The 26822-nt window shown below is 39.0% G+C and overlaps 1 protein-coding gene across 3 annotated transcripts in view; it reads right to left on the reverse strand.

Moving 5' to 3' along the window:
* sash1b (SAM and SH3 domain containing 1b) overlaps positions 1 to 26822 on the reverse strand; it is a 48261-nt gene that overhangs the window by 15271 nt on the left and 6168 nt on the right. The window contains exon 1 of one of the 3 annotated variants that reach the window (XM_035673779.1): positions 1946 to 2101. The exons of the other annotated variants lie outside the window; for them this stretch is intronic. The gene's annotated coding sequence lies outside the window, so the exon portion shown is untranslated. Of the gene's footprint in view, positions 1 to 1945; positions 2102 to 26822 lie in introns of those variants that run through there. 3 annotated transcript variants of the gene reach the window in all.

Consider the following 26822-nt stretch of genomic DNA (forward strand, 5'->3'; position numbering starts at 1 on the left):
TGGTTCTCACCGTTCTTTGCAGTCAAGATAGATCCAGCATTTATTCGATCGCCCCTGCTTAGGTTTTTAGCACATACGAGGAATTTGTCTTGGTGGCAATGGTGCTTAAAGTATCACAATCACACTCAAATATATAAATCACACAAAAATCAATCCATCAAAGAATAAAGCTACTTTAAAAATATAAATAAATAAGATAGAAAGATATTAACATTAATGTAATGCATATATATACTCGTATGTGTAAAAACCTACCTGGCAATAAATCTGATTCTGATTCTGACTGTAAAGCAATGAAACAGCTTGAGTCTTTCATGACTTATACAAACAGCTAAAGATAATACGACAAAGTAAAACATAAAATGATTATATTGTGCGTAATACAAGATGTAATTTGTAATTCCCCATCATGAGTTAAGACTGGACAGACGAATAAAAGCTGTGTCTGATCAGTAATAGCCACCCAGTATGTCCATAAATTGTTTCACACATTATTATTATTACGCTTCACTCATGCCATACCCTGAAGGTATGCAAATGTGCTCGCTGAAAACAGCTCTCTGCAGTGAAAAGTAATACTGTGGGCTCACTTGTCTCGTGGCATGATAGACTGTGACTGGCTCAACTGTCCAGAAAAGAGGGCCATTCATTTGGTAAATGACATGGCCCCAGGGTCGAAAACGGCCTGAAAATCTGGCTGCTTTTCATACAGTCAAGAAACGAGGCTGAGGCTGACTGAGAAGCTCTGCACTGTGCCTGGCTGCAGCCGCTCTTCTGCCTCGCACTGCCACTGATCCACATAAACAGCCTATTGTCACACAAGCACATGATATTGCCCTGAGTGCCTATTAGACACGGTGCATGTATACATCCTCATTGCAGATGAATGTAAACACAGCTTGAGCATACGGAAAACAAACCGGTGTGAATGTTAAATCAAATAAACAATATGACTTCCATTCGCCTGCCAAAAAAATTCTTAGAAAATGGGAGTTTTGGGAAAATATTCCAGTGCGCTTTATATTTCCCTGTCTCCAAATTAATGGTCTCGAAGCCAAAATTGCAGCATGAGACATCAACCACAGAGGCTTGAAAAGGAGAGTGTGGTGTCACATTTCTCAGGCGCTGAGCATCTCATAGGCAGACAAAAGATCCACGTGCCCCCAGGGCCCAGAGTGTCTAATGATTGTTTTTACAGTTCCTCTGTCTTCTCTCACCCTTTTAGGCAACCAGACCTGGGTTACAAAGTATCAGCAAATCATTTGTATCTCTTTATCCTGCTTTGAACCAGAGGTCAATAAACATTTTTTGACTATCAGCAGTTTCACACCATAAAGCATAGGTTTTAATGACTGACAACTTCTCAGATACTATACGTCCTGAGACTTCAAGTCAACTCCTGTTTGACCTACATTAAGTTTGTCAGAACCTATATTCCATATAATCCCATATATGACTGATATAGGGTTAGTAAAACCAAATCTACTTCATATTGATCATATTTTACATCCTTATTTTGAAAAGATGCATCCCACATTAATTACACAACCTTATCAAATACAGTACATGTCCCTGCTACAGCCTTGTCATCCCTCTGTCAATCAATCCAACAACTTCATCTGAATCAAATGTCACAGTAAGTTCGGCAAAGAATGTCATAAACATCACTGACAATGAAAGAGTATTGTAGATGTGTTCAACCGTGTATTGAGATGTTTCAAAAGATCACGAGAACAAGCACTGACTTGTTTCAGCCTTTTTCTACTAAATGATAGTCTTCATTAACGACTAACGCGGCAAACAACCTCACAAGAAAAGATGCACGCGCAAAGTTGTATTTTAAAACAAAGCTATATGAACTGAATTTTCCCCCGATGAATCTACAGGAAACTATCAGCTCTAACCATAGGACCACATTCCAGTGCAAACATAAAAATACACTCACCACAAACAGGCATCTGGCTGCCAACAGTAGCTACCCAGCACTGGTTGCTCTTCAGTTCCACCACACTGCTGTAAGTGATCGGCTCCGTTTTGAAACTTAACTCAGTGAGTTCAGAGGAGAGGAGGACAATACATCCTGAAGTGAAGGGGAGGGGTGTCCGGCACGCATAGTTCAGGGGGAGTTTGGTTGAAGGGAGGCTGGGGGGGGAGTTGCAACCACATGTGACGCTGGTGCTGCTGGGTGGGGCGCTCTACTCTCTCCAGCTGCGGCCCACAGGGACTGGCTGACTCACATGTTCAAATAAACCACCACCTCTTAGTGTGTGAGAGTGTGCCTACATGTTTATGTCTGCAGATGAGTTAGAGAGATGTGTCAGGCTTTATTGGTTTTGTAAGAAATGTTAAGTATTGGTCAGATATGTCTCCCTCTGCTGATATGGAGGTTTCTCTCTGACCACAGGCTTATAGAAGTCAGTAAATCTGTAATTACATTTTTATGTCTTAGCACATTTTATTATACATACTCAATTATGTTTCTTTTTATTAATTGTTCATTTAAAAAGGTATCTTGCAGAGTTTTCTTGTAAACAACCAAAAAACATGTTTACATTTTGTGTTTGTGTTGTATGTCTCCTCCCTGTTTTTTTACGTTAGCTAGCTGTGAGCACATTATAACTGCTTCTCCACGCATTAGTGCCAACAAATGTGTATTGCCATGCGTGTGTTAAGCGTGTGTGTGGGGACCCACATGTAAAAACACTGTTCCATGGAGCCACTACTGATTAAAAGGTTTTCCTACCACTGAATACTTGTGGATGGTCATCCTGATTCCTGCTACAGATGTCTGCTAACCTACTCACTTACTTCGTTTGGCATTTAAAATGGATCTTTATCAATGAATGAAAAAAAAAAAAGCATTAGTACATGACTTGATGTACATCATATATGTGACACAAATAACAAAAATACAAAAGAGCATCCTGGTTGAAGGAGAAAAAAGTAAATACTAAACACTGGCCACAAGGTGAATTTACACTATAACTGACATAAAGGGCTTACTCGCTCCTATCTTGTTCCCAACTTTCATAAAAGCTAATATCAACATAAAAATAGAATATTACAAACAAGCAGGTCTATCGTATAATCCAAACAAACATGCCTAAAATGTTAATCAGGTTTTAGATACCTTAAAGTATTTTTGAACACTAGCAGTCTGTGTTCCAGCAGGTGGCAGCAAATAGTTACTCTATCAATGGCACATCAGTAAGTGACTGAAAGATGTTGACGTAGAGAGCTGAAGCTAATGATGGTGCTTTGAAAAGCCAAGGTGATTGGGCACATTAAAGTTTCCTCGAAACCCAAACAAAGTGTAGGGACGTCAACATTCTCACTGCACTAATAAACTACTAAATATTAGAGTGAACTTGCAATTGAGCCTTTCAATAGAACATCAGGAGGAAGCAGCAACATAATGTTCCTCGTCTGCTCACTGTAGTGCATCAACAAAGGCATCTTTAAGTATCGTGTTGACCTTGTTTTCTTGTAGTATTAGTGTATGAGATTAAGAGAGGAGAGATAACCCTCAGTGTCTTTGTCTAATCGTGACCCTACTGCCTCTAATCTTCATCTTCAGCAACTGACCACTGACTTCAGAGCAGTGCCCAGCATCAGCAGGAGGTAACAATACCAGTGTGAGATCTGCAGCAGGAGGCTGCAGATTAGGCTGAGCTGCATATGGATGGTAGAGATGGTGGAGGGCGACGTTCTGCGCACGGTGCCAAAGGGCTGAGGCAACTCATGCCAGAAAGGGCAGTTTTCCGCTTGGCTACACAGTGGCGGGCTGCTCGTCACCTCGGAGCACAGGGGGAGCTGGAGATAGACGCGATTCCTCCCTGTCAGCCAGCTCTGTTCCTATCACCGTCAAGGCTCTTGATTTTGTCTGTGCCGACCTGGAGCGCCTGAGCACTCATCTGAGCTTTGATCCCAGCGGAGATCGCTCTGTGCTCGAGAGAGTGAGAAACACAATTCATATGTCTGTGGAAAGACTAGCGCATGCCAATAATCAGAATCATGGCCTTGGTATCATATCGCATGGAAAATGTGTAATAGCAATAACACAAACTCTGAATATAAGTCCAGTACTAAGGCAACACTTGTCATGGCACCAATCTTTCTTGAGTGATTGCATGTTACAGTTTATCCAGTGAGGTTTTGGACGGGTTACTACAGGTCATTTCCTCAAACCACGGAGAGCCTTGGAATCACTCAACTGAACTTTAAACATTTTGATCCCCGAAACTGGAATCACAAGGTTTTCACATGCTCGGCCCTTCTAACTCCAGCAGAATCAAACCAGGCTCAACTAATTTTGGAAAAACTAAATGATACTGTAAGAATTTGTATTAATAACTTAAACACTATATATATGTGTACTTTAAACATGTGTATTTACAGTACATTTATTGTTTATATTATATTTAAATTTCACATTATGCTTGATTATATTTATTATTCAAGCATACTAATACTATCATTTATAATATATATAGCAAATATACTGTATCAACTATGTCACTTTAATCTGCATGAATGGTTTATTACACATTTATGCACACTGGTTTATGGTAACTAATAACTAATTTGATGTATTTGTTATTGGTTATAGCAGAAAAATCTATGTATTTCTTGTACTTATCTGTTATTTCTCTCCAGGGTATCAATACAGTTAAATCTTAAAATAAAGGCTGATATAATCTATAATGTACACATATTTATAGTGAGTTGAGTGTCAAAATGCGAAAATGTAGCGTGCCTTTTAGAAAGCGGTCTATGGGTGTAAACACTGTATATTTTATGTTTTAGAAAATAAAAAGCAGCCTTCTTTTTAGCTTGATAATAACACATTTGTGACATTCTCCATTGGATTTTGAAATGCTTTCCTACGCTGAAGGGGTACAGATATGTCTAAAACCCATGCAAGTCTAAGTACTGTAATCAACAAGAATTTCATGTGACAGCGGTGATATGTAGATATATGAAATGTGTGTGTGAGAATGACTGCTGTTCCAGAGCACCCAAGGGCCCAGTCCAGATCGACAGCCCTGGGGCCCCCTACAGAGAAAAAGAGGATCAGGGGAAGAGCTTAACCATTCATGTCTGAGTGGTAAGTGGATTTTGACAAGTCCCAAATGGGGGTCTGATGAGAAGGGTCGCACTATGACATGCACGCTGTCAGTCACAGATACACAAACGGCATATAGAATATCTGATCTGGTTTGAACTGCATTTGTAAGGCCTGCAATACACAGCACTGCTCCCACTTCTCATCCTGTCAGTCACTGAGCAAATATCTCTCACTGCTGACAGAGACAAAAGACCAGCTTGACTGCTGACAGAGATTTCGTGTGCGCTCATTCTGAATGGTAGCAAGTGAAAGAACAGAGTTAGACACTGATACAAAGATCAGTGGAGCACGGTTTTTGTTAAAGATACAAAACAAAAATGGAGAAAAAAAAAGCAAATTGAAAACTACACTGTCGTCTTCTGGCATGCAGCAATAAATACAGATTAATGACACTAAGGGAAACTAGCCAGGGATCCAGATTAAAAAAGGATAAGAGTGAGACTCCAAAGACGATTAAGGGGACAAACAGGAGGCACAGAACAAACCTTTTGTCTCCACCACTAAATCTTGCAAATCTGATTGGGATTAATAAACATTAGCTGAAAAAACATAGCCCAGATTTGGATGCAGGAAACACACAAGACTGTGGTCAATACAGTCTATAAAAGCCCTCAGCTATAAAATGCAGCACAATTCACAGTTGGAAATATCTATTATTGCTATCTATTATTCCAAAAGCACCCTGTGGAGTGTCCAGGATCCCTCATTGTTTTGACGCAACTTCTAGATTGTTTCTGTTCCCTTGGAGCATGTCAAGTCAATTTTATTTAAATAGCCCAGAATCACAAATGACAAATTTGCCACAAGGGACCAATCTGTACAGCACACCACACCCTCTGTCCTTGGACTATCGATTTGGATAAGGAAAAAATTCCCACCCAAAAAAACTAGAGCAACAAAGGAGGGACCCTTCTCCCAGCACGGCCAGACATGAAAGAGATATTGTGCACAGAATAGATCAGCAAAGAACTCACAATATAAAGACATTTTGAAGATAAAAATACAGATATAATAGATTGTAAAGCATAAGTGAAGAATATTGATCCAGGAGGATGTTGAGCGTGTTGAATTCAGCAGTGCAGACACATCAAATAAAGAATCATCCCCTTTAAATTTCAGTTAAATTACATGCATGGAAATTCAACCCTCTGGATGGCAGTGTGTTTCTGTAGTGGGGGGCAGCATGTAGATTGTTCCCATTCCTTGAAGCATGTTTAATTCAGTGGTGCTGAAAACAAATACAGAGACCTCCCTTTAAAATTCACACACAACACAATTCACACCTACAAAGACTGTGCGTAGTCCTCAGTTGTAAAAGGCTCTGTGAATGGTTCTGGGCTTGTAGTGAAGCAGCCTGTGGATTGTTTGTACTCCTTGGACCATGTGTAATTCAGAGGTGCTGAAATCATTTCATCTGCCCCTCACCCCAGTTCTTAGGTAATTACCCTTGTGTGACTGTGCCGTGATCCTCTGAGACAGGACTGCCAGCAGACTCCTGGCTGCATTATCAGTGCAGTAGCTCACCACTCACGAGACCGCAACATCCACTGATCCTCCTCTGAGACACAACGCAGGAGTCAAGGGCAGTTGTCAATCATGCAACATAAGATCATGAGGGGCCCCAGAATGAGGTAATTCTACATGGTGTGAACAACAAGTGAATTGGTCCAATCAGGAAAGAAAATACCCTCTGGACATTTTCTCTTTTGAAACTGTCCATGGGAAAAACACGCAGAGGAGACATTGACTTGACTTGAGAAACAGTGCACAGCAATAATTTAGATGAAGAAAAGGACTCGACCTTTGACCTGAGAAGTGAGTAATGTGAAGCAGTTAACAATGGTGTCTGGTGAATAGGTTTCGAGCAGACTGGGCTGTGTACTGGTGTCAGATTTTTTACTTTATTTTGACAGAGACGCCCAGCAGTAGCATGTGTTGATCCACAGACACTGACAGACATTTGAACTGCATTTTCTGAGGGCACAACCAAAGCTGCTATCTATCTTACTAAGGGAATTACTGAGATCTTACTAAGATGTTTCTGACAGCACTTTTCCTTGTTGTCTAGTCAGAGCCAACATCTCTGCAAGACTTGCCTGACTCCCCCCTTTGGGAGATCCATTTCTCAGAGAACTGCATCTCAACACTGCGATGGTGTACTTCAAACGTTCAGAGGACCGTGCTCGCTGATTGCACATGCGCCCTCTGACAACCGCGGACATTCCCAACAGACCTGATGACAACATCCCTTGTCCAACTCAATTTGCCTCCTTCTCCGCCGTTCCAAGGACATCCACCTTGCAGCCACGACATCCATTAATGGATGCTAACCGCAGCTAGCCAAGCATGCTCTGACATCATAAGAATTGCATGAGGATCTATAATGAACCTAAAAAACTGTTTTCAGTTCAACATCCAAGAGAGGTCTCGCTTTCAGTGTTTGACATCTTTTTTATGACGGATGAGAGTCTTGATCCGCTTATCGTAGTGTAGCTATTAAATCTTGATATCTTCAGGCTAAAATATTCCTCCCTGTGCTCCATATACTGCACAGTACAAAATACAGATATACAATTAATTCTCCAGCAATTTTATATATTTATCTCACTTATTTTTTATTCAAAAAAAAAAAAGCATAATTTCTTAAAAGACACAATGCCTTTAAAAGTCGATAATACTGAGATGTGGATTAAATATGCATAATCACTCATCGGAATTGATCTCTTGGTAAATATCTGGCCCTTTTTCTTGAGGCAGACATTTGGCTCTAATTAAACTTGGATTGTGGTATCTCCGCTTTTAATGTTTTATAGCAGATCCAGTGTCAGTTAATGCACAGATGCCTTTATCACAGAATAAAATTACTGTGAAATGCTCCATACAGGTGAGCTTTGACAGAGGCAGCAGGACTTTTTTTTTTCCTGAAGTGCATTTACAAGATCAGAGCGGCCATGTTGTAAAAATATCATACAAACTTTAATAATGCAGAATGCTTAAACCGTATTAAGTCAAGCATAAGCACTCAGGAATAAAAAATTAAATGATTAAATTCATGCATTATTAACAATCTCCCTGCAGTAGGCTTCACAATTCACACAACACATACTGTGGTTCCAAATGCTTTTCAAATTAACTGATACAAAGAATGAGTCTTCCCCCATCACTTATATACTAACTAATGAAAAGCGCTCCAGTTTTAGACTTCAGGATCAATATTTTGAAGACAATGAAAGAAGGGAGTAAAAGCACTAACAAAACAATAAACCATGGTGGTTTAATTAATTAATGCTATTAACCAATCTGTGATCACCATGAAAATTTGACGGGATAATCTACCTTCAGATACATGGAAACTGCTGAGATTTGTTAATTCAGTTGGATGTAATGAGATCATTCTGGTCCAAGGCTCATCAAAATCTGGCCCTCGCCCTCTCGGAGGAATTTCAAGCTTCGATGGCCCATCGATCGTTTTCTCGACTGAAAAATCTCAACTTCTCAGCTTTTGTCGCCACATGCTGCGCCCTTCTTAAATCACATCCTCCTCACTCGCTCTGTCTTTTGCTCTTCTTATTCATAACCCTTAGTTTTCTTATCTCTCCTGTCCCACTTTCTTCCCTTTATTTATCTTTATCCCACCCCTTTAGGCATAATGCCTTTTTTCCATTATTTCTTCAGTATTGTCACCCAGTCTGCCTAGCACTTCGGACTACAGTCAGATACCTCCATTTGCTTGATGATGCATGGAAAGAGTCATTATACTGTATTATGTCATAAATCCCATTCTCAGAGGTTCTAAATTACTACTGTGCATTTGGATATTGAATGTGGATAGTAAAAATAGATGATTCATATACTGTGGCCCAGTAAAAGCATTTCTTCTCCAGGGGTGAAATAAAGGCCACGACAGTGAGGAAGAGAAGAGTCAAGAAAGTAATGAGGAGAAATGCTAAGTGGTAATGAAACTTTTAGAGTCTGTTCATACTGCACAGATGGACGAGTTAGAAAAAGAATAAAATACATGTTAATGATATTACAGCTGAAGAATAGGGCTTTAATTTAATCATGAGTTGATGTTGTGTGACAGACGTTAGGACATGTTGAAATTTACAACTGGACTGTATCAATGACTTTCTGTGAAACTGTATTCATAAGGGTTTATGATCCTTAGAAATTAATTTCATATCATATGTAAAAGCCATCACAATTTCTCAGCCAACTAGGCATGAAATATCATACATTGTGAAAATGCTGCTCAGCCCTTTTCATAACCACCATGACCATTGATAGCTTGCTTTATTCAACAGCCCAAAACCCAAATAGATTTAATTTACTATCATATGTGGCAAAGAATAGCCTGATATTTGAGAACCTGGAACCAGCAAATGTTCAAAATTGACATTTCTATATAGTTGCAGATTTCTGTTGATGACTAATGAATTAATCGTTGCAACTCCATGAGGAACACTGTATACTCAAACCACTGTAACAAGTTCCCAATTTTAAAACCTATTATCTGGAACGTGTTTATGCAACTAACAGTTGTCAAATACTCAGCCATCTGGCAAAAAAGTTAAGTAGCTAGTAAAAATACTGTAATACACAGAAATGAATGCGATGAAATATTTTGCATGTCATCTTACAATCAGCTTGTAGACAAAAGCCTTGTTTAAATACAGATTCAGCCATGTTCCTCTGATCCTCTCAGCTGCATTTGGCAGTGTAATTGTGTGTGAAGAGATCTAAATGACCCTGGTGGCTGAGTCAGATTGTTTGCTTCTGAAATTGGCCATGCACTGACTGCATGATACTAGCATATGCTGGAATACTCCACATAGAAAACGAAGTAGCCCACATATGACAATTTATTTTTCATCTTTCAGCATTAACATACAGTCATGTTATGTCATATTTTGGGATACACTATCCCAAATATCTGACTGAATGCAGTAAGAATATTCTCTTCTATATATAGACCATATATATATATCCATATATTTCTAAATGACAACTATGTTTTTATCATGTGTTGTTTTATCCTACTATGGAAACATAGCTAATAAAATCCTGAAGGAAGGTCAACTGCTAATTTTGAGTAGAGCAAGGGTCATGTGGGACATTTTTATTTGCTCTGTCCATCCTGCAGGCCTAGTATGTACATCAACTGTCATACAACATCCCGTCATACCTCACAGAAAAGCACATTAAGCACTTCTCTGTAGCTTCCCTTTTACAGTTATAACCACAACACTCACATCCTCTTTTTTATGTTCCCTTTGTACAAACAGGTAGACAGTTAATATAAAACAACATCAGAAGTATGCAGAGACACAAAATATGTTTCCCGTGCAGAGTTGAAACATTTGGTAGTTAAATTTTTGCTGTCATGGTTATCTATTAGTATTTTACAAGGATTACCTAACGGAAAGTCAATAGCACCTATTCAAGTGAATGTCTGTGTGTTTGGTGGAAAGAGTATGGTTGCAAGCGGCTTCCAGCACAACACTCTGATCAGAAAGTCACCTCATGTCTTTAATCTTTGAGAAGGTATTTTCTTGTAACCTGAAGGTTAGAACATTCAGACCTGCAGTCTTGTTTTTTATTAACAAGGAGCCCAGCTGAGCATATTTTATTTCCTTGTCCCTCTTCCAGTCGTTCATCCATAAATTTTACTTAAGCAGCTGAGGCTATGCGGAAAGTCTGGCTAATTATTAATTTAACTCATGCCGAAGCAGGGTGAGAAGCCAAAAAAAAGCAGGCCAGCCAAAAACGACTCAGTAGCTCCAGCTAGGACTGATACAACTTAAACTATGAAGCTTTTACAGGTATAAGAGTGAGCAGCTGTTTATTTAGCACACTCACAGCAGTCATTGATGCAGCATAACAAGAAATCAAACAGAACAATGTCACAATGCGTCTGTGAGCTTGAAATTAGCAGTAAAACACTTGTTTCACAATAAACTGTAATGCACTCTGCTGTTTTCAGAGAGAGGATACAGAGAGAACCCATGCTTCCAGGTACATCAACCGTTTTGGAACAAAAAAGATGTGGCAAATGGTCAAACACGACTCCTTTATGTGGAGCTCAGACACTGACACAGATGCCAGATTGGCCAGTGAAGCTGAAATAACTCTGTTTACATTCAACACTGTCCACTGGGCATCATTAGCTCACGCACTGACGGTGAGTACCATTTGTGGCTGTTCAGGCGTTAACATCAAGGTTGTATAGTGTGTAACGGATAAAATCAGTTGGACTGACAGTGATTATCTCAAAGGGACCTCATACTCTGTGTCACTGTGCTGCATAGAAGGTGATTTAAGATTTAAGATGGAGGCCAGGTTGCCATTGAAACAGCAGTTTCAGTGTAATTATATATTGATGGACACAATAAAAGTCAAACCTAGTTACAATCACAAAGCTGTATGAAAACTGTAAGAGAAAATCCACTGGAACAATTTGGTTGGTCCAAACTCTGTCCTTGGGGATAATCTGGGTAAAGAGGGCAAAATTAGGCTTCGGTCTGATGATCACAAAATGAAAAATATTTGGAAAACAACTTGGATTCCTGCATTATTTCCGCTCAGGTGTTTTGAGGCATTAAAAAGGAAAAGAAATCAAGCCTGTTTAGTAATACATTCTTAAAAGCTTTTTTTTTTTTTTAAATAAAAGCAATTTCTTTCATCCTGTTGGAAGAGGCTAAATAATAGAAACACCTCTCAGTATAACCTTTGTGAAGGATTTATTGCAGGACTGCTGGATTAGACGGCATTACTTTTAGCAAGGTGTACCTAATAAACTGGCAACTGAGTGTCAGGGCTGCACAGTATGGTAAAAACCTGTTTTTATTTTAAGATGAATTGCGATGGTGATATGATTAATGTGTGGGAATGATCATTTTTGTTTTTTTAATTCTCACTAAAAAACAATTCAAATCATGCTTACATCAAATTTGTTGGGTTCTGTATCAAACAAACATGTTTTCTTAAATCTGGAGAACAAGAATAGGCCAGGACATCTCTTCAGAACTACAGTATTTCATTATTATCCTGTTTTGTCACACATTTTACCTTGGCAGCTTGTGAAATGTGGGTATTGCACTTGGCTTCAGATTGCAATTTTAAAAAAGATTTCTATGAATTGTGCAGAGCTAGTGTATATGTACCATAACATGTCATTAAAACCTTTATTTGTCCCTTTCAGTGTCATTTCAGCTTAGTTATTTTGTGAGATTTATTTCTGTCAACATGAAGCAGATCACTCTGAAAAAAACTCTCATATCAACTTTATATGCACTGAGTCCAATTAGAATGATCAAATAAATGATTTTACCATGAAACATCCAGAAAACACATGATGGACATCGTGCATATTTTTCGGAGGAGAAGCAAATAATGTCCCTTCCAGGAAGTTACCAAATGTGGTCGTCAGCACAGATCTACTTAAGTCCTCCAGGTGCAATCACATGGAAAAGAGAACAACAGAAGAGACAGCTCCAACTTTTAAAAGGACTAAAAGAAGACAAGCTGCATTAGTCTGACTTTTCTTAAAGTAATTTCTACACCCAGTGGCAAATGATGTTTGTCTCAAAGATATCCACAGATAGACATCAAACATACGATTTTCACATGTGCATGATGCCATTATGGTAAATATGTTTTGCCTGTATGTGACATTAGATTTGAATATTTATTTGATGTATGACACTGCATACGGTACATGTCACAGATCTGATTAAATTTCCTATGGACACACTGCGCAATGCTGTTATCTCCAGTAAGCTGCTGCAAGAGAGAATCTACATACTGTTAATCATACATGAGGTTAATTTTAAGTGCAGGGGGTTTACTCTGTAGAACAAAGGAAGCAAGTTAAAGAGCAAAACAAGTTCTACTGCATAATAAAAACTCATCGCGTGATATCCAGTATGTAAAAGTTATATGGGGACAAGCCATAAATATATCATTTTCAGAGCTAATGAGATAATAGATGAACACAGTCACGTCCCTCATATAGACTTTATTGGCCACCATGGAGGCAATTATGTGATAATGTCTAATAGGTGTCAGAGAAAACTGTGAATAATGGATGCAGTGCATCAGTGGTGGACTTAACCTTGACAATGATATTATGACAAGGCAAGTAAGGCAATCTGTATATAGCACATTTCATACACAGTATGCACTTAAGACACTGATCTATCCTCATGCCTAAAAGACATCAATCAATCCCCACTTGGAAATCAGGAATGAACATGTGTGTAACTCAAAGGAAATCATTATTTTTGGACAACTGAGCCATTAAATACCAATTTGTTCTCAACCATGGTCACAAATACAGATGGGAATTGATATTCGTTCAGATTCTGTGGTGATTCAGTTTTCTATGTGGGAAGAAAGAAGGCTTACACAGGTTTTCAGCATCAACACAACTGTTTTATTATCTGAGTCTGAACACAGTGTAGAAAAATAGTAGAGTTGTATTAGTTTCAGTTTATTCATGAAGTTAAGCCACAGTTTGGACCATTTTTTCCTCTTCGCCATGACTCCTCTTTTCCAGCAGAGTAGACACGAATCTGACTTTTTTTTTTTGCAATGCCGTCATGCTGTCATAAAAACATGCTGTCAGTCAGTAATAAAAGGAATGCAATCGACGTTCGGTGGCGTATGATTCTGATGGATCAGTCAACTGGAACCAGTTCACTATTCCCATCCGTAGTCACAAACACAAAATATTATCCCTAAACCACTGCGTCAACCCCAAGACCCCTTGCTACTAAACACATAAAATAAAAATTAAAAAAGGTAATCTTTGTACGACAAAAGCAACATTAGTAAGCTAAAATAAAAATCCAGGTAATGAAGATCAAAGCCAAGAAGCGATATTTTACTTCATATATTTACATCCATGGTTGAGCCTGTCTGCGTCTGTCTGTGCCTCATGTCATCCATGCAAAATGTATTGCACTTTGAATCCTTTTTTTCTGCAAGGATGACTCCAGAGAGGAACTAAATGTCAGCGGCTCTGACCTCTCCCTTGTTTACTTCACCGTTTCATTAAGAAAGACTTTGAAGACAGAAATTGTAAAGTTCAAATCATCCAAGTTTTAATTATGTGATCGAGTGATAAAGATCCACTGAGTAATAGTTTCAGACACTTAACCGCACGAAAATGGAACATGAAAGCACATCTGAATGATAAATATTCAAAACAAATAGATACAGTCCGCCTGCAGGCAGACGCTGGATTATGGGGCACAAACAAGACTTCTAGGAATTACTGCAAGCTCATGTCATGCGATGCATTTGAGGAATCACAAACAACTAACAATGAGAACTGTGAGCCATAAATCTCTACACTGAGTTTAGATGTGTGCTGTCAAAACCAAGAATCAGACACAATCAAAATTATGACTACAAACATTTGCTGCATTTAAAGAGTGGAGAAAAAAATAAATAAATGTAAAAATAAATAAATAAAGAAATGTAACTGGTGTGATGAGTCACATTTTGTCAACATGAATTACATGTTACGGTTGTTTATATGTAATGTACATGACAGCATTCATAATACATCGGCTGGCAACATGCAACATTAGATACAAAGTAAAATAAGCAGCAGTTCTGGGAACCGGCAGTCATTTCAGAAAAGTATTTGGAGTCTGTCCTGGTCAGTTGGTTTGATTTGCATTCATGTATTTTGACTAATGCATTCCCCAGCACTGTTGACACTTTCCTCTAAAGGCACGGCCCCGTCCTGACCCTGTGGATAAACCCCATCCATCTGCCACACCAAGGAGATTAAAACAAAATGCTAACTATGTGCCAACAACACTTGACCCAGGTCCAACCGCACTGAGCTGATGTTTTCCCACATTGTTTAAATGAAACGGGTTTCAGTATTTGCTGAGATCCTCACTCAGCTACTGTACTGTTGTACGTTGTTACAGTACGCTCTCCAAATCAAAGTGACATTTTACAAACATGTAGAGGACAGTATGTTCACCTCCAAACCATGCCACCATCCACAACCTTTTCACTGAACTTAAAATTGAAATGCCAAGAAAAGCAAAGCTTGGAATGGTTCATGACAGTGACCTAATAAATACATGACATTTAGGAAACTTTCTGCAAGATGTAAACTGTCTACTTGGATAATAGTCAAGAAGAGGTATGCAGCAGGCCGAAAAACAAGACCATAATGAGTCAGATGTCTCATTCTCCTAATATGTTATTTTAATATTCATTAGATGCACGACTGGAGGCACTACCACACTCACTAGTGAATCACCCTGACTAGAACCCACCAGACATGGGGCCAGAGGTTCTGGTGCGGTGGTACGTTGGCCTCATTGTGCCATATGGAATTTTTTCTGCACTAACCCCACTGAAAGCCAAGTGTACGCCAGCAGACATGCCAACTTCTGAAAGCTGCTAAAGCAAAGGTGAACCCCCGGCTTCAATATCTACCACAGCTGTCATGTCTGGGTGGATGACTGTGGGAGCCTGCAGCAGAGTGGGCAGCAAGACAGGCCAGGGTTAGCCATGAATGCAATAGCTAATGGGCCTCCTGTCAGTCTGCCAGATCAGACTGCATAAGGTATCCAACCAGCACTCCACCACTCCACCCACAGGGCGTCATTGAGCTAATGACTACCCAAAATGCATTGCTCATACAGTAGTAGTAGCAGTAGTAGTAGTAGTAGGGACAAAACAATACAATGCAGTTTAGAATTTCAAACAAAAAAACTCTCCCCACTATTTTTGATTGAGACTTCTCTGCACGGTTATTTTGTCTAATACATGTGGAGACTAAATCAAGCATTAGTGACCCAAATAGCTGTGTGATCAGAAATGACTTCTCACAGGGCTTATTCAAATCCCTCTGTACCTTTGCATAAATAAGAGGATAGGCACAGGTAAGGATGGATTTAAAGTGCTATCATTGGTTTTGTTATCATACTTAAAAGGTTTCCATTTTTTCTAATCTCAGAGGAAGGTGTTTTCATAATGAAAACAATTCACAGCGAGGTCTGTGGATTACCCTGTGTGACCGGCACACTGTTGTTGGAAAAACACATTACTGTAAGCTTTTCAAACATTTTACAACGCTTGAAGCACCACAAATAAAGTTCTAAACACTGTATTGGCACAATACTCTATACATAGAGATCTAATATCCTTGGCAAGCAAAACTGAACCCGTCTGCATGACTAGATACTACTAGGTGTGATTTGGGTGAATTGACACTCTTTTCATAAATACACATGATTTTACACACTGACTTCAAGTGATCTGGCCTCAATACTATATTTGCACATTGTTTCATGATGCTGCATCTAATGGATAGTATAACGCCTGGGAAAGCAAAGTGCTGTGATAGGCCAACTTTACGCACAGAGGCTGCAGTGATACTGTTTATTTAATTTTGATATTTAATCATGTGTGGGATACACCATTCATCATTTATCAGATCATTTCATATATATTTATGGGTTTGTGCTTTCTTGCCAGATTGGCTGGAGGAAAACAACACAACACAGAAACCTTCACAGCAGAGTGTGAGCTGATCCCACACGTCAGTGCGCAGTGTGTGAACAACCCAACTGGTTAATATGGACGTTGAAAGGAAGTGGACAACAATCCAGATACTGTATACGGACAGGAAAACTGTAACGCCTCGGCTCTATGTGACATTATCAGATCACACATCAAGGTCAGTCACTTGCATCAAGTGCATACTCTTCATCACATATTCTCTGTGACATACGACCCCACACGCGGCTCCTCATGGACACAATATCAGATTGAACTGCAGAGAGAGAATTCTCTGCAGTTCTCAGAGGAAAGCTTTTCTGACCAAAATAGGTACAGAATTCAATTATAATGCAAGCAAGTGCTTCAATGTACAAATATCCAGCCCTCTGCACAACTGCACTCCAGGCCTTTAATGTGATGTGTGTCATTTTGGTTAACAAAACAAAGGAGAATAAACCGTCATATAATAATGGCATTTCATTTCATTATCTAGAAACAACCGTTTGAAGCAATGAGAGATTAAGCCTAGAGGATGTTTATATGTAAACATATGATGGCATGATGCCGCTGGTGTGTGGGCTTGCACAGAAAACAATAGGAGGGGGTATTTCAATGCAAGTTATAAAGCCCGGGTGTGTGTCCCCTTAAAGGCAGAAAATAAGGCATCAATAGAAAAAAAAGCATCTCACCCCCATTCCCCCAAACAAAACTCAGATGTTTGGTGTACCCAGAGGAAGTGACAAATCCACATTCCTTACATACATACATTACCTCCTGTATTATAATGATGAGATACTGAGCAAGCTGTTGCATGTGATATCCCTGGTTTTACTAAATAAATCCAGTAAAATTCACTGTGCCTATGTTTTGTCAATTTTATTGGGTGTGAACATGCAAAGGTATAATACAACAGTAATGTAAAGAAAATACTTGTGCAGGTCACATGCAGTTTCAAATATCCCTTGTTTTCTAAATGATAATGTAATTGATCTGGGAAGAACAAAGTCATATACATGTAAATGTGGCTGAACACCTGGGAAAATGGCTTGGACCTTAACACTTACAGCATGAATAATTAAAATAATTCAATAAACAATTATCCAGCAAGTCATTATAAAACAGCAAATAATGCACAGGTCCACATACTATGACTTTTAATGAGAAAATGGAAATTCCCATTTCTGTCCTGCTGTTTCTTTGCAAACGATTCTAAAAAGGGCAAACAAGACTTCTAGCACAAAATCTGAAATCTGAGCCACAATTAGACAAACGTAATGGGATCAATATAACTGTGCCAGAGGGAATTCCCTAATCAAATGGTAATTTATTGAATCGAGCCAATTAAGTCCACCCTTTGCTCAAACATGGCTGCAGTTTCAGAATGGATAACACGTGATGAACACAGAAGAGTTTAATCAGAGCTTGTAGTATCTTCCTGAGGCGCTGTCTACTTCACCCACAATTTTCCACAAAATTTAAATAAATGCTCATTTATCCAAAGACAAGGCAACCTTCATCAACTGTAGTAGTAAGAAAGACTTGCGGAAGCATAAAGAACGAGCAATGTAGACGTAAGCTGTATAATATCACCCTGTTGGCAGTGGGGAATAGGGATTTACCCAATCATGTTTGGCCCACTTGCTTGCCAAGCAGTATCCAAAACACATCTCATTTAACATTTTCAAGTGCCAGTTGGCACAAACGCCGGAGGATGTTTGTAACATTCATAGCCTGTCTGGCTTTTTGGGCTGGCTGCCTGGCTACTGTTCAGTTCCTTCTTTTATTAAAACTCAACTCCAATATACAACCTCTGTGGAATTTGGGGAATCAGCACACGATGTCACATAAAGTGAGTGGCTGGACGTAATCCAAACATAGGACTGAGATGATGCAGATGACTAGAGCCGTAAAGAGTCGTCTTTCCATAAGCCTGTTAGTGTTATACAGTTCTATCTGCTTGATAAACACATGACACAGCCTCAGGTTTGTAGCACTTCTCTCCACTTTTGTGATTTCTTGGTCTCGGTTTATGTGGACTTGCCATTATTGGATGGTTACTCAATAATTTTCAAAGTTAGAGTACCCAGCTTTTTAAACAAAACATCCATAATCATAGGTTTTACATTCGGAAATACTAGTATACTGATTCTTGGTTATTTTGGTGCTTGGTGTGATAGGGTTTGGTCTCTCTTGGCCTGATTTGGGCTCGACTCCAACATCACCTAGGGTGGTCTGGACTCTGGACTATACTGCCCAAACATTTGTACAAACGCATGTTTAATCAAACATGCCAACTGTATGAAATATCTAGATTTCAAGAACCAATCCTTTAGGAATAGGATACCTTACTTGACTGAGAACTTTCATTTGTAAACTTCCTCAATCTGATCTGTCTATGGCAGATCTGTCCTTGTAATAGTTTTATATAAACAACAAACTACTGGTGTTGCAAAATAATAGCTTTCTGGTATGCAGATGCATCTTGAGTGTGATATATAGGCTCTTACACCATACATTTTAACAGTGGTTTGGCTCATCTCATGAAGTCAACTAAACCATGCAAGTGACCTTTTCAGCCTTTACATAGCATTGACAACTGGTAACCCCCAGTTCACTGTAGAATCCCACTGTAAGATTAAAGACTAAGCATACCAACAGCAACAACCCTTTCACTAAGTCCTCCAAACAGACTCTACAATAAACAGTGAGACATAAGAATGTAAGCAATAGAGAATAGCAGTATGAAACCCTCCAGCACCGCCACAACTACACAATCAAACAGGCCCCACACGGTAGAAAGGCAACCAAAAAGCGTAGAGGGAACTGACAAAAGCCTTCAAAATAAAAGAGCAGCAGCGTCCTGCACAGATATAAAAAGTGACAATCAATATTTCACAACAGGCATTACTTCTAATGTGGATGTGCGTAGCTTCACAGAGTGCAACAATTTAGTTTGCCCTGATTCTTTCAGTTGATAACACAACACCCAGCCTAATGGTTTTAGAAACTCTTACTGCACTATCACTTTCCCACAGCTTCCCGGTGTTCACCTTAGGGATACGTCGGAGTCGCACCGTACACATGAACTATTACACCAAACATCACCACTCACTGCCATCTACTTTCCCAGGAGGCATGGCCTGCTCCTTAGAAGCTTTTTTAGAGGCTTCTTCACTGTCACTGAGGCAGGAAATCCATTATTCAAAGAGTTGCCATATGTATTCAGATAAGATGTAAAAAATATGCAGCTCGGAAGCACTTCACGAGACTGGGAAGCATAAAAGAAAATTCAAAGCTGCCTTTAAACATTGAATGGATGTCCATGATGGTCAATGAGAGGGATTTATCTTTTTCTCTATGCACATGACATAATCACAAACTCATTTATTTATTTACTCCTTTCAAAGATTCACCAGCCACTAACAACTGTGCAAAAGTGACCAGTAAATATTCTTCCATTTACTACAAACAAAAGTGTATTGATCACAAACAGCAATTGCATGTCGCAAAAATATCAGCTAACCAACCACCCAACTGTTCCATTAGAGCACTGAGTAAGAGTTGAATGGGTTAGTGTGCAACTGAACAAGCACTGACAATGTCTGTGTACATAAAGTACTTGCAATGTATAAGTGACAAACTACTAGTGACTTTTAATTGCGTGACAGTCTATTGCACCTACGTGGATTCTACTGCTCACCTTTCCTTTTTCAATTTGCAACACTGAAAGGTATTGCATTTTTGCTAAGGGGCAGCAGAGGTGAAACTTAACACACCAGCAATGTCTGAACCTGTATGGCACATAACAGCACTGTTGTGTATCAGACATCTGAGCATTAACCTCAATTTTTTAAATCCTAATTTAACCCAGGTAGGAGCTCCCGGCCACTCCTGCCCCACTTAAAGTTTAACCAGAACATTTATCCAATTAACTAGAAGTGTGGCAGCCCCTTGCAGCAAGTGAAGAGTATATAGTTTTACATGTTTGAAATATGGAATAAATTAAAACTGTGTTCATTCAGTGGTCTGTTTGATTTAGATAATGGTTGCATGATCCTGCAACCTGAAAGCAGTGGATCAGATTTTCCCTGAAAAGGTGCGACTAAGGCAGTCCATGTTTTCTATGCTATCCATAAGAGTTGACTTACATAAGCCTTAATGAAATCAGTCTGGTGGATATCACTTGCATTTCCTACTTTCAGAATATTACTGCGTTGTTACGGTTTTTGCAGGCTCAGGTTTCCAATTTAGGTCTATGCAGAGTGGGGGTTGGCTAAAAGCTGTGTAGTAAAAAGAGTAGTACATTGCTCTACTCACATTGACCATTTTTTAAAGAAAATAATATCTTTACAATAGAATCTTTAAAGCATCTGGTTTTAGCACAAAATATACAGTAAAATAATGGCTGCAAAAACATTATATATATATATATATACATTAAATATTACAATCACTTATTATAGCTGCAGAAGTCTTTTTATATCTCACTTTAAACTATATAAAAAATGACACAACATGAAACTAATCTGTAAAAACGTTTCATTGACTTGTGATTGGCAGTTATCTAGCATCCACCACATTTCCTATATACCTTTCACTCGAGGAGTGAAATACGAATAACAGTTCACAAAAGCTTATAATAATCCACTGAGACAGAAAAAAGCAGGCTAATGGGTGAACCTGAGGCTAAACAAACAAAAATATGCTCCAGCTGCTCCATATAATGTGGATTTCTTGGCGTAAATACATTATGTATGCTGACAGAGTTACATCAAGCACATTAAATATTCTCAGCAAACCAAGTACAGGATAATGGGGATGAGTTTAAGAATCACAGCCTCTTAATTTTGCATGGCAGTGAATACGAGAAGTGCCATATTCTATGCAAACGGTTCACCAGGCAAGCAACCCAGCAAGCTGTTTGTTGTGGTTGCATCTATGCAATAGTGTCAGTTGACTTGTCATATTTAATTCATAAGAGAGGAGGGTCTTAGCTGTTGTGGAGAGGAGTGGAAAGTGGGTCATATTTTGAAGCTATAGTATGCACTGCACTACAGGCTTGTGACCCTTGGCTTTTTTCCTCTGTAAACGCTGATAGCCTCCCTGAAAAGTCAGATACAATGTTGTTTTTTTTAATGGTATGAAAGCTCACTTGCATGAGCAGACCTTGTACTGATCCAACCAATACTACACAGCTGGATGGAGACCAAGCCATGAACTCCTGTACTACAGAGTACCAGGGGACGGAAGCAGCAGCAGACACTGCGGGAAAGCTGCTACAGTGAACCGTCACTGGACAAACAGACAAACTAGAAGTGATGTGTGACTGTATATAAGGCGTATCTCCACTGTCCTCTGCACAGCAGGATTTACACTAGAAATACCAAAATGTTATCGATTTGAAATATACTGAAATATCACTTCAGTGACTCTTGGTGGGAGAGCCAGCAAAGATGCAATCCCCCACCTCTATAAATACCACTGCATTACTGTTCAACAGTATATAAAATACAAAATAATAATGCAATATAAAACATAACATTTCCTTCATTTAAAAATTGTTTTGCATAAATAAGACTTAATATTACATACATACAAAAATGTCTTAAGAGGTGAGAATCATAAAATGACTGAAGAATGATGAAGGCTGTAGGACGAAGGCATTGAGAGAAGATGCCCAATGACCATCAGTCTAGTGTAGCATGAGCATTAGAGAAACTTAATGCTTGATAATAAATGAATCTTTCTACTAAATGTGCATTCAACAAGCACTTGACTGCATTCATAAAAGTGATGTCATTGTTCATAGAAACCAGTCTGTTCCATCTACATCAGTGTTAAACTACAGAATTACACAGTTACTGCAAGTTACATTAAGTAAGCCCCAAATAAAGTTGAAGGACCAGTGTGTAGGATTAAGTGGCATCTAGAGGTGAAGTGGTTACTGAATACCGCTCGCCATCCAATCGTGTATATAAAACAGTGACAGCCACAACATTCGCAAAAGGCTCTATGTTCTGTAAAAACGTGGCTGTTTAACATGGTTGATTCCTTAGAGGAGGAACCTCTAAAAATGGCTCATTCTAAGGTAACTAAAACACAATTCTTATATTCAGGGGATTAATGAAAACATACCTATGAATATTATATTCCATTTCTTCCAAGTTTTTATTTCAGCTTGTCCATCTCTCTCACCCACATGTACCCTATCTATCTTTTAGGCTAATCAGATAGTTTGTGTTACTAATTTTGTTTTAAAGTCAATAAAGCTATAATGCTGCCTGTGTGCCATGTACCAATGCCAAGTAGTGTCTGACCTGCATTCAAACTGGGAAAAGTAGAAGGTGAAAGCAGGTCAGATAAAGTATGCTGACCCAATAAGACTGACCACAGACGTGGGTTTAACCCACTGCGCTGGTTTGAAAGGGTTGTTAGAATCCTACACTGGGCAATATTTTATACTTTTCTTACTGTTGCCTGACATGGCATCGTCAGTGTTATATTAATGGTGGAAAATAATTTGTTAGTGGTGGTTTGGCCTTTAAATAATCAGACAAACCAGATGTGAGGCTCAGTTCAAATTTAAAATAGTGAGCTTCTTGTTGTCGTAATCATATAAACCGCTTCCCATAGTTCGCTGGTTGGTCTCCACTTTAACTGCCAGGTCACTCAGTTTCCTGTTCAAAAGGTTACCTCTTACCGAAACAAGTCAGGTGACAAAAACATCCTGTTTGATTTATGAATGCCCAGAGAAGTGCTGCACAGAATGTAACATTCAAATTAAATGGAGAGCAGAGAGTTGTGACAGAAAACGCTGCAGCTTCCTTCCCTGTTCATCTTCTCACTGCTGTTATAGCTCACGTGCAATAAAAGGCTTCTCCTCAATCATCTTCAAAGCAAATCCGCCGGCCTATCACATAGGGAGGTGCTAACATAACAGAAGCACAAAGAGCATTGTCCACAGAACAGAGAACAACACTAGACATACGAAAAAACTTTAATGTTGTTTGTTTTTCAATAAAAAATGGAGTGTCTAGTGTCTCACAGGTAATCTGACAGGACTCTAGCTAACAAAACTAAAAGCTACTTCTGCTGCTTTTGACTTTGACCTGGGAATAGTTGAAGCACCAGTGCCAGAAAAACCTGAGAGATGTAGTGCGTGCACAACTGCCTGACAGGCATGATTCAGAAAAATGTATTTTGGTGTTATGGGATGTAAGTGCTTGGTTGACCTGCAAAACCTGCTTAAAGTGAATTCTTAAGCAGACTGCTAGACTGACAAGTCTGCTGCTGTGTGCAGTTTTCTTCTTTCTTCTCAGCCTTTCGCTTTCTGAATGAGCTGCGGGCAACTATTAGTGTTTTGTTTGGGGGAAAAAAACAGAAATTCATTAGATTTCAAACAGTGGCTTAGTGTCTTTCCTTTAATTTGTTTATCCATCACATACAAAGTCTTGGACAGTGCTAATTGTCACCTCTGTGTTCTGACCAAATGGCTTGAAAAGAAAACTACATTTGTATTATCTTACCTTAAATGCTTCTAATCACATTTTAACTTAGATTTCTCACTTGCATTGCAGCATGGTACTAAAGGTTGTATCTGTAAGTAAGCTCTGTAAGTGTTAAACAGAAAACCTCTTAATTACTAGGCAAAATCAATACTATGTTCGACAAAACTAATGCATTCTTTCAGGATAATCTAGGGCAGTACAGTGGTGTGGTAGAATGAATTCAAAATTCAATAGCTCAACAGCTGCACACTGTATTAAAAGGCAATATTGCACTGGAGACAAACATAATACCAAATATACTAATGCTAAGTACTAAAATCAACTTAACGTACATGATCCTGCCTGGAATTGTATTCACTGTCTTTCTATGAAAAGAACCACACAGAAAGCACCAATACCAAATCCATTTCATAATGCCTTTGCTTGATGCTTTGAATTACAGTACATTGAATCACATTATTAATATATCCCATGTGGAATTAACACTAATGTACCGAGACTGTCTTAACATCTCAACAAACTACAAGCTTCAATCCATACATGACCTATATTTCAAGAGAAATATGGGACTAATAGATTGCAATATCTCTAATGATGAATAAAAAAAAAAGCAAAGTCCCCTTTACAGTGTCACGTGAACATTTGTTTCAGTGTTGCTGGATGTTGGAGGGCATCTAGACAGTTCAGTTAATCTTAGGTTGGTTTCAGTGTTGGTAAGAAGTCGATGGTTTTTAAAAGTCTGATAATTAAACTATAAAGGAAATACTACACTTTGGTTGTTAATGTGACGATGGAAAATTCAAATACTGTAGATTAATAACTGTATATAAATGAATGAACTTTTATGAAATAAAAAGCTGTTTAGTGTAACTAAAAGCCTTGGGTCTGAAAATTGTAGAAATGACATAAAACCTACACAATGTACCAAAACACTGTACCTAATCATGCAAAATGCAAAACCCGACACATAAATAAATAACAAAAGAAACATAACTGCATTAGATTAATGGTGCCTCTCTTGGCAGAGAGAAATCTACCTCTACGGGAGCAACTAGGTTGGTGTGCTTGACTGACTGAAATATTTGCTAACCCTGCTGAAATGGCCCTTCTTGCACATGCAGTAAAAATAGCCCAGCAGAGCACATGGTTAGATCCTTGTAATGGAATATGATCAAGGTCAATGTAGTGTGACTCAAAGACCTCCAAGAGCCTGGTAGTTGTGACACAACGCTGAGAAAGAAAGGTCAGGGCCAAGGGGACCCTTTAAAGGATCCTACACAATCCATACAGGTCCAAGGCAAAGCTGTACATTTATCAAGTCGAGTAATACATGTATTTTTATTTTATATACACAGATTAAGAACAGCAGTCCAAAGCAGTCTGTGCTGGGCTCAGTGCTTGCTCTGAAGCAAACGCCCTCTCTCCGTTCAACTGCTTCTTGCGTGTGTCCGCCACAAAGCAAAAAAGACTTTTCTATCAAGTGATTTAAATTCAGAGAGTGCCACATAGTTTCAAAGCCCTACTTAGCGTTGTTATACAATAGCTGAAGAAACAGAGAGGTAAAGGCTGCAGACGGAGTGTTTCAATAGCTAGGGCTGCTGAAGGGAAATGTTTGCACAAAATAGTTTTCACTCAAAGAAAAAAGGAAACTAAAGCCCTCCCTTCTTAAGCTTACATATTCTTAAGTCCATAATGTTGCTGAACATAAATGCGTGATGCCCCTCCAGATGCTGTACTGAATAATTTCTACTTGAAGAAGACATGAGGGCCTTTTCAAAGGAAAAATGAACTGGACAGAAGACAATACACATAACAATGAGCTACTAGCTGCATCTGTACTTAACCTCCAGTCCACTGACCCTGGACAATTCTAATCTGAAATTCATAAATATAAGTCAGTGATTATGCCCTGCTTAACACATGGGTTTACATTATACATAGCACAATATCCCCTGTGTGAACAACATATGCATGTCTGATATCGCTCAGCAGTAATGTGTAGTGGCTGAATATGTGCTGGTACACTGACAGCTGTCCTTGTACAGTCCTGTTCTGTTGGGGAGAGGAACAGGCTACCGCACGAGTAACAAGCTGGACAGGAATTTATCGAATACCAAACTATAAGCGACAAGCATGTTTATGGCATGTTAAGCTTTTGAGTGCTATGTGTAGTACTATTCAGCCCCCCCCCCGGCACCACCAGTGCAATAATCCAGCAATATTTTTGTAATGGCCCAGTGGTTTGACTTAATCTATACTGACACAACATGAATAAAGTCCGTAAGTAGGCCTACCCTACGGTGCGCTACATGATAAGCAAGAAGACGGTGGTAATAGATAGATCACACTGCAACACAGTAAAATGTGAATTTATGATTTATGTACTGTTTGTGTTCCTACTAGATCTTAAACTATGGAGCATAATGCCTGAATATATACTGGAAGTAACTCTGAATTTTCCACATATTATACATATACATTGTATATATACACATTGGTATTTTTTTGCAAAAGTGCTTTCGAGAGCGACCCCTAACAAAACTACAACATCCAGTTCTTCTGTCTTGTTGCCTTTGCTCAACAGCAATATTCAAAACAAAGAAGTGAGCAGCGTGACGAGTGACAATTTAGAGATCTGTCTCTTTCTGTCT

The sequence above is a fragment of the Morone saxatilis genome, unplaced genomic scaffold (genome assembly GCF_004916995.1).
Source record: "Morone saxatilis isolate NCDOM2014 unplaced genomic scaffold, NCSU_SB_2.0 Contig3, whole genome shotgun sequence".
NCBI classification, from domain to species: Eukaryota; Metazoa; Chordata; class Actinopteri; family Moronidae; genus Morone; species Morone saxatilis.